At 36.6% G+C, this 15278-nt stretch overlaps 1 long non-coding RNA gene across 2 annotated transcripts in view; it reads left to right on the plus strand.

The window, feature by feature from the left end:
* The first annotated feature begins 102 nt into the window (after positions 1 to 102).
* The window catches only part of LOC110092755, a 28319-nt gene continuing 13143 nt past the window's right edge, over positions 103 to 15278 (plus strand). The window contains exons 1-2 of one of the 2 annotated variants that reach the window (XR_003700656.1): positions 103 to 134; positions 7309 to 7379. This is a non-coding gene — a long non-coding RNA (uncharacterized LOC110092755). Of the gene's footprint in view, positions 135 to 7242; positions 7380 to 15278 lie in introns of those variants that run through there. The other variant, XR_002302620.2, reaches the window with a different exon arrangement.

Consider the following 15278-nt stretch of genomic DNA (forward strand, 5'->3'; position numbering starts at 1 on the left):
CCATGATATCTTAATCCTCTTTTTCTTGCACTCAGATCTTCGAGTGGCATTTCCATTGGACCTTCATTCGATTTAAATGATGAAGAGTTTCTCAATCACGGGGACAAAGATCGAAGTTGCCTCTTCTGAAGAGGGTGAGATTGGTTGTTGATGGAATCCTCAGGAGGATGTTCTAAAGTTTCAAGTATTATTGACATTGTCGATAGGGACCTTCATTGGGATCCATTTATGACGGGCTTTATTGATGGTGGATTTTTTTTGGAGTACATACCATGTGCTATGCCTTTTCTTTCTCTTTTCTCATCATGTCCTTTCTGAGGCTTTGGCCTTCAAAGTTGCCTTCCTTTTGATTGATCTTTTCATCGGCATATTCTTAATCATGGGGTCCAAGTGTTATGCCTTGAATTCCTCCTTACCAATTGTCTTAGTCCTCTTTCTGCTATCACAATGGATGACTACTTGCTTGTAGGAGCCTTCTTGGCCTCTGTAAGGATTAGACTCACACATCATGAGCCATTCTCCGTGATGACTTTAAGGTTTCTGTGCACCCTTACAACTAGAGTATTGTGTTTCTTCTTCTGTGTGATAGAGGCTTAGCAATGTTGAGCCCAAAACTCTATTTCATGTAGCTAGTGAAGCTGTTCCTCTTTGCCCATTTTAAAATTTTAAATTAATTTTGGGTGAGAACACTTGCTTCTAGCTGTAGTCCCTCTTGCCTATTTAACACTGCACCCGGGCGCCGGTGCAGCGGCCCTTGCACACTTGTCACTGTATTCAGGCCATACAGCGCGTCGCTTCCAGGGGACGCCCTAGCATTAACACTAGCATTTCTTAAAGGATTCATGTCATTATTGTTCGACGAGTTTTACGCTGGCTGTCGATTACCTAACGCAACCCTCTACTTTTCTCCGACAGAGACCTTTTGGCCAATAAAGATATTTTTTATGATTGGGGCCTCTGGATGGGACAATATTTCAAATACCAAGGTCCTCTTCAGATGGGCTTTTACATAGCAGGAACTTCAATATGTTGTGCTCACTGTATGGGCAAGTGTGGACTTCGTGCAGGCATTTCAATAGAGTGAGGCTTTCCAATATGGCCTTGAATAGTAATCTTATGGACACAACAATGACTTTTGTGGCAATAGCTATTGGAATTTGTAAACCACCAAACTGAATGGTGGCCTTGAAGTCTCCAGTTGATTATAGTGTTGGCGAGCTGATGTTAGCTCCACACCCTAGCTGCATAGTATAGGTGGTATTTTGGAGGTCTGTTCTGTACAAATGATAGATGGGGATTAGTAATTAGATTTCGATATTATCACCCCATTCTTTCAAAGTTTAGAGGCTCAATACAACAAAATAATGCAGTAGATGAGTGAGACCTTGTAGTAATTGCAAGGATTTAGAACCATGCTCATGGGGAATTTAAAAGTTCGTTGGGTAGGATTTCATTTTATGGGTGATTTAGATTTGAATTTGATAGCTTTTTTGCTGTTATCATAATTTATGCATGAGTAGGCAAAGATGGAAAGAGAAATCATCTCCAATGGGGTTGTCAAAAATATATTAGCTTAAAAAATTCATGCCCTAGTGATGCGGACATCCAACCGTCCATGCCTATCCGAGGAGCTGAAGATCGACGGCCGTGATCGTCCTACGTTATCTTAAATTTTATTTGTAATTTTTATTTTTAATTATGCAATTTTTGTTTTTACCCTTATTTAAAGGTCTTGTCTTATATAAGCCCAAGGGGTAAATTTGTCTTTTCATTTTCTTTTAAGGCTTTTTTGTTGTTATCATAATTTATGCATGAGTAGGCGAAGATGGAAAGAGAAATCATCTCCAATGGGGTTGTCAAAAATATATTAGCTTAAAAAATTCATGCCCTAGTGATGCGGACATCCAACCGTCCATGCCTATCCGAGGAGGAGCTAAAGATCGACGGCCGTGATTGTCCTACGTTATCTTAAATTTTATTTGTAATTTTTATTTTTAATTATGCAATTTTCATTTTTACCCTTATTCAAGGGTCTTGTCTTATATAAAGCCCAAGGGGCAAATTTATCTTTTCATTTTCTTTCAAGGCCTATATATAAAGGCTCTTCCTCTTGTATGAGATCAATGATGAATTATTAAGAAAAGAGATTTTGTTTGCACTTGTGTTCTTTGGAGAGTACTGGGGTGAGATTCCTATGGGAGGTAAGTGGAGTTTCCACCAGCCGCAGGATGGGTTCGAGCTCGTGGCGTGAAGTCCCTTGGAGAAGGGCAACGTATCATCCGTCAGTTCGGAAGAGTCCAAGGCTCGCGGTTTTATCTTTTATCTTTTGTTTTTTTTCCTTCTTGTTGTTCATACTCGTCATCTTCATTCTCTCCCTACTTCCACCAAATCGGCCATAGCTCCACCACCACCTAGCCAAGCCATAGCCGCCGGCCTCCCATTAGCCTCTAACCGCCGACCTCCCCTTACAAACTCCCCCCATGAATTTTGAATTTCAAAATTCAAACCTACCTTTTATTACCTTCCTAAAATAGCTCATATCAATTTGGAAAGTATCTTTATTTGAAATCAATTCTTTATTTGAATTTCAAAGGCTTTCCTTTTTGATAATCCTTAATTAGAAAACCTCCCAACTACATTAAATCTGAAATTAAGTTCAGATTTAATTTCAATCCCGAAATTAATGCATATGGCCCACATACATTGAACCTAGACACCCATGTCCACTCCCCATATGGCCGGCCCTCCTCTCTCCTATCTTCTCCCTCCAAAATTCAAATCACACATTGAATCCTTTCCATAAGTGTCCACTCTTAAATTGGGAAGATTTAATTTTCAAATTTCAAAGCAATTTGAATTTATAAATTTCTTTCCTAATTTAATGAAACCTATTTTAGGAAAGTTCTTGAATTAAGTTCAATTTGAATTTGAAATTCAAAAGGATTTAATTAAAACCTTTCCTATTCCCAATACCCAAATTAAGAAGCTATCAATCCACCTCATCAATCCTCCCCATGCTTGATTGCCGCCGGCCCCTCTAGGGTGGGATTAGGACATTGTTTCCTAAATCCCAAAATCTCCGCTTAGGAAACAATTCAAACCTCATTAATTTGGCCACAAAATCAGCCCCGTCAAGTGGAAATAATACCAAATCCTAGCCTTACCTGACCGCCTCCTACCCAGCAGCTTTGCTAGGATTATCTTCTCCCAATCCCTCCTACTCTTCACCCGGTTTGGTGTTTCCTGCACCCCAAGTTTGCTGCCAGAATTTTGCTGCTGTCTATGAAGTTCCAGTCCAGATTTTGATATCCAGAAAATTTCATCCAAGGTTCTTGCTGGACAGAAATTTTCCAACCAGGACCTTTGCTGTTCCAGCCCTCCTAACGCTAGGAGACTGCTGTCCTGCAAAGTCAGAGTCGCCCTCTTGCTGTCCAACGTCCTCAGAAGCCACCGTTGCCATCCAGAACTTTCTGAAATTGCTGTCCCAGATTTTCTATTTGCTGTCCAAAGGTTCGAGAACGAAATGTGTTGTTATCCAGACGCCCAAGGAGCCACCAATCGATGTCTACTTCCTCTCAAGCCCTCAAACCACCACATGAACCTTGGATAACTTCTTTCTTCGGGTGGCTGCCATCAATTCCGTTCTACATCACCTAGACTCTACTGAGAGAGTTTTGAGTGTGTTCTGGATGAAATATTCAGAAGGCAGTTTTTATTTCAAATAAGACATTGCTAAGATATTTCGTTTCTTATTTATTGTGGATTTCATGATCTGTAACTAGGTTTCTTATTGGCGTAAGACCTTAGGATTAATCACCTTTTATGATGACGAGAGAGAATTTTCGATTAAAGCTAGCCGTTAGATAAATACCAAGTGATAGGTGTATAGTGGGAACAAATTTGGTAGAGGGTTTAAAATATACCACCTTACACTTAAATTTGATGGCAGGGAAATGATGACGAATTTGATTAAGATTTCATGGTTCCATTACTCTTGATTATCATGGTCCCCAATCTACTTAGTTAGAGAAGGTTGTAGACCCAACATGATTGATTGATCCTTATTGATAATCATTAGCTTTGTCCAAGTGAATCTTATAGACTTGGGGTGGATATTTGTCTAAATGAATATACTTAAGTTGATTTTAGCTAATAGAGGATTTTGTGGCCATCAGGTGCATCTAATGAGTCATTACTCGAGGGTTTTAAGTCATTGAGGAACTTGTGGGCTTCGGTTGTAACTGCAATTTAATATTGCTATTTTTGCGGTAAAACCATCTGATCAGAGGGCTTCGATCATAATGATTTACATATGGTGTCATTTGACGCCAAAGCCACCAGTTCAAGGACATCTGCCACATCCTTGTTGATGAGAGATTATTTGATAAATAATCATATTTATACGCTTAACAAGGTTTTAATTTTTGTGAGCTGAGGTTATTCTTAAATTTATCACTTTCAACAAATGGTTGCGGAGGGTGAATGTATTTTATTTTATGTTTAGAGTGGTAGATTTTTCTTGAGAAATTTATATCTTGATAAATGCTAGATTTTTTAATTTTTATTGGAATTTAAGACCCTAGTGATTAACTATAGAATTTATGGGTATTTTTTTAAAAATCATGGAGGCCCCTCATGTTGATATTTTTTCAGTCAATGCAATCTTTCTTCTTCTTTTCATTCCTTCCTTTCTTCTTTTATGTTATTTTTCTCAGCTGTTATACTACCTGTCGTTACAGTAGCTTTGTTACATTACCCAACCTGTCATTATGGTACCTGAGCTCCTCCTTGCAGCCTGTTGCTGCTCATGCCTCTTCTTGTTTCTCGGGTCAGGAAAAATCAGCAAGATTTTACTATACTTATCTATGCTTTTATATAACTTAATTTAATTAAACAATTCAATTCCACCACCAAAGCTCTTAGCTACCTCAGCCCCCTCATTGCCTTGCAGGTTCTTAAAAAATAACGAGTACTGCTACCATGGATTAATTTACTGCCATGGTAAATCGCAAAAAACTCTAGGAAGTTGATTAAATTGCTAAGTCTTTACATAATCGATAATAGGTACAATATTTATATATGCATCTATATATCTGAATGATTGAAATGGAGTATAGAATTTAATAAACATAATTTCGACGGATTTTAAGATGTGCGAAAAGTGATTTATGATTTTCGGAGAAATTTTCATCTTATCTTTTTGAAAATTTGGGTATTACAACACCATGCTAGTAAATGTTAGAATATTTGTGACAATATAGGAAGAGTTGGTCGTGTTTATGATGTACAAAAATATCACAACAACAACAACAAGCCTTTGTCGCACTATGTGGGGTCGGTTACATGAATCCTTTTTCACCATTGTATCGGGTTAAAAGTCATCAACACACTAGTGATGTTAGATTTTTTTTATGGAATTTATAAAAAAATGAAAATATCATGGGGTCTGTCTTGTTGAAACAATTCCACTATGTATGTTAGGAATTATAATTATATATCCTTGTGACCCTCTTCTATTAGAGGAGGTGGGATTACAAGGCTTGATTGTAGAATTTGTTTCCAATGATAGGTGGTGAAGTATGTTAAAAAAATGATTGTGTTGACGAGTGGATTGTGGACAAAGACAAATGCTGGCATCAATCGACGACAACGATCAATGCTAACATCGGTTAATGATGGTGACATATTCTAGTTTTATTGAAGTTGCGACATTTTAATGAGGTGAGTGATGATGGTTATTAGTGTCGGTCAACAAAAGCCGTCAAAGGATGGATGATAGTGGTTGTCGGACGATGAATGATGATAGGCAAGTGATGAAAGTCATTGTTATTGATAGAAGCCAATGTTGGAAGTCAGGTGCCGGAAGATGATTGGAGGGAAGACTGCAAAATCATGAAAGGAGAAATATTTAGATATTTGAAATCCTAAAGATGGCCAGTTAGGTTTCAAACAACAGCCAAAACTTGAGAATTCTCTCTAGTGAATGTCCATGAAATATATAGGAGCATGGATTATTTATAGATTTATTAAAAGGTTATTCTGGTTATTTATAGATTTATTGAAAGGGTGTTCTGATTATTTCCTCCAAAAATGTGGACGTTTTATCATTTAAAAATAACCCCTCCTTGGCCATTTTATATTTTTTGGATATCTTAATACCTTAATGAACTCAAAATTGAGAGATCTTGAACTTGTGAGATATGTCTCATAGATATACTCATTTAACTATATGAGCATAGAATATTTAGAAGACGTTTAACCCTTCAAATAACATTAAGAAGTTTTTAATTATACTTTCAATTCTTATATATATATACTTTCAAGTGTTTTGATTTAAGTCAATTTGTACTTCGATCTGGATGTTCTTGGCTTGATTTGTCTTGTCAAACTACATTCTCTCAACTATACCTCTTAAAAATAATGGCTGAATAATCACAAAATCAATTCTTGAAAACGGAGTTCTGATAATCTCAGAATCAGTTTTTGAAGTTTTTAGCATAAATACTTGGGTTCCTTAAATATTTTAAATTTGCTAAAAATCCGAGCTTCATCAGGTGAATTTTCTTGTGGTGTTTTTTTTTAAAAAAGGAGAATCCTAGAGTTAAACAGCGAGGGAAAGATCTAGACACATGGAATCTGTGTACAGTGTCGATTGCGTACTGTTAGTGAGTTCTGGACATTGTGCTCCGATTTTATTTGAGGCTTTTATAAGTAATATCCTAGTTAAGCTTTAATAGCAAAACTATTGCGCAATGAACATTATGACTGTAATGATTGAAATTTCTTAGTCTTCTGCTCATTACAGGTAAATTTGTTGCTGATGCCTGTTTTCAGATTAATTTAACACCTTTAGAAGAATCTAATTTACCTATAGCTAGTTTTCTAAAAATATGTGCAACCTTTTAGGTATAATATTGTTAGTGATGATACTGTTAGACTTAAGTTATTTCTATTTTCACTTAGGAATAAAATTAAAATGTGGTTAAATTCATTATAAGAAGTAATCATTGTTCAATTCAAATAATTTGCTGGTATTTTATAAAACGTGAATGTAACATTTTATGATTGGCTGATTTATACCTTTATTATTTATTTGGCCGTTAGTCCAAGGAAAGTTATGAAGATATTGTTGAATTCATTAGTTATTTCTGTAAGACTGATGCTAAGTAGTCAGTGTGTTATAGTGATCATTGCTTTGCTTCTTTTAACTGTTTTCTTGTGAAGCTTGTCAGGATGGATGTTAAAAATTTTGAATTATCTTTTCGAGGGGCACCTTTAAATTCTAACTAACTTATTCTGTCTTTGCAGATTTGATAAAGAAAATAAGAAGGGCGTATTGAATGGTTATTTTTTTTGGTTATCATTTGGCTATGCTTTTGGTGGGTATTATTTAGTAGCGATTTTCTTAATTCTTTTTTTTTTTTTTAAATTTTCATTAACTTTTATTTGCATATCTATTTTTCTTTTGACATCATGTCTAGAATGTTTAGCAGTGTTTAGGATTTAGTTGTAAATTTTAATTATATTTATTCTATTAGCTTTCTGTCAAATTTACTGAGATCTCAAACTCTAATAGAAGTTTGACAATTTTTGTGAGTCAGCAATCTTTTTTCTTATTGCATCAAATTAGTTAAATGCTTATCTCCTTTTTTATGTACATTTTGTTTAACCAGGCAATGAAATGAGTCAAAGTTCGCACAATCAGAAATGCTCAAAATGCAGAGCCGTTGAGGGCCAATCTATTTGATTGGTCCAAAAGCTTCGTAGAGAGCAAGGGCTTAACAGCTCACAAAACTTAAACAAAAAATGCCACCCCAATGTCAAGAATGAACTCTTTTGTCTAATGATGAGCATAATTATGGCAAATTATAATTAGAGAATACCTCATTGTCTAAGATCTAGCCCCCTAAAAAATAAGTACAAAAAGGTTAGATAATATGGCCATTTGTCACTCTCAGAGGGGCCATCCATCTATCCTATGCATCAATTTACTCAGGATGACAAATTTAAATCTAATTATGGCAAATATAATTAGAGAGTACCTCATTGTCTAAGATCTAGCCCCCTATAAAAAAAATAAATACCAAAAAGTTAGATAACATGGTCATTTCTCTCTCAGAGGAGCCATCCATCTATCCTATGCATCAATTTGCTAAGGATGACAAATTTAAATCCAATCAACGTTCATAGATAGTTATTGTTATCAAGTGTATCAATAAAATCTTATGCTAGAAGGATGTCACATTGTTCTCAAGACCATGTGGTGTACCTGATTGTGATTGCAACACAAGTCTAGATGTTTACTAATGGCTAAACTATCAATTGTGAGTCATAAGATGTACTTGATAAGGCATGAAGCTCTTTTTTAGTCAAAATAAACTTAAAATTAGCCCCTTAAACAAGCTTCCCCCAGCTTTACAAGATTCCTTTTACGATGTAACTTTCAATTGTGGATAAAGATCCTTTGATTGTGTTGGTTCAACTACCTGAGTTGAATAGGTTATTACTAGGGTCTTTGACAACATAGGACATTATAATCCGGTTTTCATTTTTTCATCTATAATTCACTTTGTCCCAATAGTCATATACCTTTTTATTCTGATATCCAAATTTTTTCTAGTAAAGTAAATCACCATATATCCTAGAGAATAGCCCTAATAGAAAGTGCTCCTTCATAATGAAGTAGGGTAATTATGTCACACCCCATAACACCCCCACCAACAACATAGGGTGCAACAGAGGACAAATGTGGGCTCCGAAAATTCGGCCCCGGCCTCCCCTCTCTCTCTCTCTCTCTCTCTCTCTCTCTCTCTCTCTCTCTCTCTCTCTCTCTCTCTGCGGGCTGAAGAAGCAGGGGAGTCGGCGTGGAAGGAGCTCCGGGAGCAGAGAAGCAGCGACGAGATCGGGAGGGGGTCGTGCGAGAGGAGTTCGGGAGCAGAGGAGCGTCGTGGGAGGAAGCGAACGGGAGAAGAGGCTTCGGCTCCTATTTAACAACGCAAAGAGGAGCGAAATCGAGGTAGGTTACGGGATTTCTGCAGGATTTCCGATCGAGACATCGAACGGCGCCGAGCTACAGGTATTTTGCGAGATTTCTTGTGGGATTTCAGGATTACGTGGATTTTTGTTTTGATTTCTTTTTCTCATTTTTTTTTGTTGTTGTTCATTATCTGATGGTCAACAACAAAATTTCTGAATATTTAAAGCTTATAACCATCAAAAGATGCATATCACAATTTACCACCTTATTCTATAAAATAGAAACATTTAAAATATTCCTTTTATATGTATATAATTACAGAGCAACTAATAATCCAAAATATTTTTATAACAACAATTCACATACCTTTTCTTAGGACTCAACTCATACAACTATACAACAAAGCACAGTTTTGAATTGACCTGAGTCTACTTGGTATCCACCTCATCCAATAGCCAGAATAAAAATCAGATGAGCTATGAGGCTCAAAAAGATTTACAATTCTAATAAAAAATACAATAAAACAATATAATGAATAATATGAATGTATTCATAATTGAATTAAACTCATCAGTTATTTTTAAAATAATTTAAAATATATGCATGTTCAGATGAACTAGTAATAATAGCATGTTTGCTACAATATCATAGGTAGACTCGTATCATGTCCCTTAATGATTAAAACATCAAACTTTGCATTTATTTATTGCTTATGCTACTGTTCATCTTTCATTTTATTTAAAGGTGTGTGTGTGTGATACATTCACAAACAATACATGAAGATATAATAACCCCTCTACGAGGTTAAATAGCAAGCACATGTATCAAATAACCAATGAGCCATAATGCACATATTGGATATTTAATGAAGGTGGAGACTATGTAGAATGCACAATGAAGGTGTTAATCCGTGAAGAAAGACTCACAAGTATTGCAAACCTATGAAAGGGGCTACTAATGAAGATGTAGATGAATATAATGGATCATCAATCAACTTGAATGCAGGCAGTAACAGGGGACAAAGATCTATAATAAATATATGGGCATCTACAAATAAACGTAGAGGACCTTTCATGTATACAGTAGTCCACTTATGAATGACAACGAGCAAAATACAAAAGAGCTTCAACAAGTGCAAGCTCCTACAATCCAAACAGGAGATTCATTAGTGCACTATGATCCAATTACAGAAAGCAAACAAGTAGTGCACAACAGTCTACCTGTATAAAGCAACGAACAATTCAATTTAGAAGCTGCTACGCTACGCCACCGAATTCGCAATGTTTATACAAGCAGACAGAAGATATTTACAAATATTTTGAAGTACCCCCGCACATGCACTGTAGTTTGTATACACATAGGTACACAAGGGGTAAGTATAATTACAAACACCCGCATGGGCCCCGACGAGCATGTTGTAGGAATACATGTGACGTCTAGGGATGTTGCGTGGGTCATCAAGCTCGAACCCGATCCTCCTAAGCAAATAAATAGGAGTCGACAAGGTTCAACAAATAATTATAAAATGCCCCCAAACATTGCATGGGCCCCGACGAGCGTGTTATTGGTACACACGTGACGTCTAGGGATGCTGCGCGGGTTGATAAGTGAACTCAAGTTCGAACCCGATCCTTCTATGCAGATCAATAGGAGTCGACAGGGTTTGAACAATCAAACAAATAAATGGTGGTGGCGATCGGTATATTTGTCTTAATACGATCATATTAGGCCTTCAAGGCCTATAACAATGAGAATTCACTAACAAAGGCATAAAGCCTATGAAACCTGATCCCCTATCGGCAAGTTAATATGATCGACAAGGTTTAGTCAATGAATGACCCCATATTTACCCCGATGATGGCCGTGTTGAATGCAGATCTCAACCGGAGGGGTTCACAAATGCTTTCAAATGCCTTCCGAGCTCCATCCAAATACCCACAAAAATTCAAAAATCCAAAAAAATTCAAAACTCAAAAATCCCAAAATTTCAAATCCAAATGTTTAAAATTGAAATCAAACAATTAAACATTTAAAGCAAAATCCATCCACCCTCCGCAATAGTTTGCCGAGATGGACAAATTAAAATTTACTTAAGCTCACATAGAGCTACCCCTAGATTTTCATTTTAACATTATATTATATCATATTTTTTAATATCAAGAATATACTACCTTATCAAATAAATATTAAACCATCAAATTTCCAAGATAATCCATTGAAATTGAGACAACACTAACACAAAAGGCCGAATGATAAGGCGCACAAACAATCTTTTGTTTGGGACGAGTTTCTTATTTACTTCTTAAATAGTTTTTTAGTACAAAAACTTAAAATTTATACTATAAAGCTGCTTTAAGAAGCGAGTAAGGAAAACCGTCCCAAACGAAACCTAAGATATTGGTATCAAGATTTGAGTTTTCATCATGGTACAACTCTCTTACAAGCCCGATGGGCATATTAAAAGCTAAACCCCTTTGTCATCTTCAACTTTCCCCTTATTATCCCATTTTTGGAGATTGCCACTTAAATTCAGAATAACCATTTATTGTTAATGAACAGTGAAGGGCGCAACACAATGATCTACATTCAATATTCTAAGGGAATATTACATAATATCATCACGAAAAAATAAGAAACTACAGAATAATAACTACAAAAAAAAAAAGTCCAACTTTAAAATTAGGAATCTCATATTATTCCAGTAAACAGACAACAGTTCTTTGTTACTTCTGGCAAAAGAGATTTGCCTTCTGACAACTAAAAAGAGAAGAGAGTTTAAGAATATCATCAATCCCCTTCACTGTTGTCTATTTACATGGAATATTTTCATTGGACTTGAAATTGTACCATTTTTATGAGATTGAAAAGCCATACTTGTCAGGCTTCTGCTGCTTGAAAGCATCACTTGAATTGGATTCTTCATGTTCCCAGGAAGCCTTAGTCTCCCTTATCAAGCCAAGGAATGATTATCAGGCCTGTTGATTAAAGCATTAAATAGAGGACAAGTTGGATTAAAACAACATTAAATACGATAACATTCAGGGGGCTGTTTGATAGCATCTCATAGATTTGATTTAGAGTAGGATTTCATAAATTTCTTTCCTGAAATCCGGATTTCGGATAATCCTGAGGGGCTTAAATCCTGAAAATTGTTTGATAAATTCATTTGATAAATCTCTTAAAAATCTCATGTGATGTGTTTGACTATAGAGGCAGGATTTACCGAGCGGAATTCTTCCGTCATGCGTCATAGATTTCGTAAATCCGGCAAAATACAGGATTTCGAAAAATCTGAGGATTATAGAAGCGAATGGCTGGAATTTTCCGTCTACAACGGATTTCGTTTTCCGATGAGATCTTTGGTTTTGCATTTAAGGGCCTGTTTGGCTGGAAGTTAGCTCAAATCAGCCTCAAATCCAGGTAACCCTCGCTACCAAACAGCCCTTCAGCTAGAGAAATAAGGAGTAATTCAGTACCTAGGGTTGCAAGGAACCAGGTAGAGAGTGCAGGTTGGCCAGTTGTCCATTCATAAAGTATAGTACAAGATATGTGGAGAAAACAACCTGAAACAAGAAAAGCGTTCTCTAGTCAAACAAGAACCGCTTGAAAACCATACAGATAGCGCTGCAAGTGGTGATGAGTGTGGCTAGTGTGATTACATGAATAAATCTAAAAAAATAGTGAATCTTTAGTCTGATACCAAGTTGTTAAGTGTGCTACAGGTTGTTAAAGTAAAAATGGACTGATAACCTAAAGCAGGAACTTGGAGGATTGTTTTATTAATAGTTTGATTTGCTTGAAGAGACAGAAATTGGTATTGTTTATAAAAAAAACATGCGGAGTAATAGAGGAGATTCAAGCGAAGATAGACAATAAAACACCTTAAGAGGAAGGATAACTTATTCTGTGCCGACACCAGCGGTCCGGAAGACCAACCCAGAACGTGCACACACTCAGTCTTTTTTTTACACCAATTGATATCGATCACCGGGTGGCAAGCAAAAAAGTGATGTGGCGGTTTGCTGATTGCGTCTGCAAAGCGCGTCCGGTGTCCATACAAAATAAAGGTTGTTCCAAAGAAGGTAGAGCATAAAAGAAAAAAAGCATGATAGAACATTTGAATAGACAATCAGATCTCCACAGTAGGATGCAAAGAAAAAGAAACGAATCCCTTCTTTATTCCGTCGTTCAAAAATTGATTTATAAAGTGAGGGCAGTATTTATAGAATCAGAGTCTTATTGATATATAAATCGTACTGCTAAACAAATGGGCATGTTGCAATGAAAATAATTAACTCAAATAATAGAGACTATCAAATGGTACAATTAAATAATACTAAAATATGGAGAGATGAATAAGGGAGGTAGGCTTAGTCGCATCAAAGTGGTAAGAAAGAAATAGTTGGTGCTCAAGAAACATTCTGCGCCGGAAAGTAAAATTCTAACGAAGGCGCTCTCATGCAAACTTATAAGAAAAAGCAAAGATTCTTTAAAGAAAAAATACTAAAGGGTAGTAGATGTCAGAAGGGAGTATGCAGATAGGTTTGCGCATGATAACTTATCCGTGATGTTCTTTCATCCAAAGATATGTTAAAGGAAGAAAATTGATAGATGCATGGAGCTCCAAAATATAGAGGTGATGCGTGATTAATCAATTTTTGGTATGCAAACAGTCGAGGTAGCACGTAAAAATATGTCGAAACAGGTAAGAAAATCGATTCACGACAAAAAAAAAAAAAAATTCGTACATGTACAACGACTTAGTTCAAAGAAGCTGGTCGTAACAGCTAACTGAATAGTTCCCCACGTTAGCCAGTTTTTTATTTTTCACCTAAGCTGGAAAAGACTTGAACAAAAATCTTTGTCTGGAATTAAGACATGAACATTGAATATTTACTCCCAATTATTTTGATTTAGAAGGTTGGTAGAATTGCAAAAGAAAAGACTTTTCTTTAGTGAAAACAAAGATTATTTTTTATATTGTGTCTAAAGCATGTCTATGTCCAACCCGCTATATTCTGTTAGAATAGTCATCCACACCACTTAACCGCCTAGTTTTAGCCACGGCTCCAGCATCATCTAGTGGACGATGAATCTTCATTTTATATTGTTATAGGCTATTATGTTATGGATTAGTAATCTTTCTAGGGTTTGTTTGTAGGTTACAATACTTTAGCTAGCAACCATAAACTTTGCAAGGGGATGCCATGTAACTAGGATGCTTAATGAATAATTGCAGAATATTTTGCTCTTTCCAAACTCCTCACCTGGCTTTGACGAACAACTCATCCTCCCTTAACGTCCTACTACCCTGTCCTATCATTAATAGGATTACATGGAATTTCAGTATTCTTTGCCGCGTGCTGCAAGATTGTCATAGTGCCAAATTTAAGCGGTTATGTGGGCTCCGAAATTCGGCCCCGGCACCTCCGCCCGCTGTTTGCATTTTCTTCGGGCGAGGGATTTTAACGGGAATTTAGTTCCGAGGTAAATTTTTGGAAGCAGATCTATGGGTTTGTTAGATAAGACACTACCAGAGATTTCGCGCCTCAGTTTTGCGAGGGACTTTATTAATTATGAGATCTGGTTTCCTTATAGGCGCAAAGCCTATAGTTAATTACCCCTTCCCGGTACGAGAGAGAACTTTAGATTAAGGCCTTAGTCGTCAATTAGATCTAGAGATACACGTGATTGGCATATAGTAGCCAGCATTGAGTTTGAAATTGGAAAGTTTGGAAATTTTGAAGTTTGGAAGATGATATTTAAATAGAAATTACACCATTTTGCCCACTTTAAAACGGCAATGGTGGGGGAATGGATGATGGACCCGATCAAGACCCATGGTTCCGCTCATGCCGGACCATCGCTGGTCCCTGGTCTACTTTAGTCAGAAGAGAGTAGTCGACCCAACCTGACAAAAGGATCCTTGTCGCAGCCATGTGGTTGCTTCGGTCCAGGGGACTTGTAGATCTGGGGTGTATGTTTATCTAAGAGGCGACTAAATTGAATCAATCTTAACTTAACAGAGGGCTTTGATGCGCCTATCGATCATATCCTATTAATTCATTCCCTCAAGTGATTTGGATTATCCACTAAGGACCGTTATTGGCTCTTAGCCATAACCGGTTATTTCGTGGCCATTTGGCGCAAAACCATCGGTTTCAGAGGGCCTCAGTCATAATGTTTATCACTGCGTGCCAATTTGGCGGCAAAAACCGCCGGTAGAGGACATGTACCACGTTCCTTACTAGCAGGAAGATTTTTGAGAATGAATCCTAATGATATTTTTCACCAGGCATTT

Source organism: Dendrobium catenatum, unplaced genomic scaffold (genome assembly GCF_001605985.2).
Source record: "Dendrobium catenatum unplaced genomic scaffold, ASM160598v2 fragScaff_scaffold_540, whole genome shotgun sequence".
Lineage (NCBI taxonomy): Eukaryota > Viridiplantae > Streptophyta > Magnoliopsida > Asparagales > Orchidaceae > Dendrobium > Dendrobium catenatum.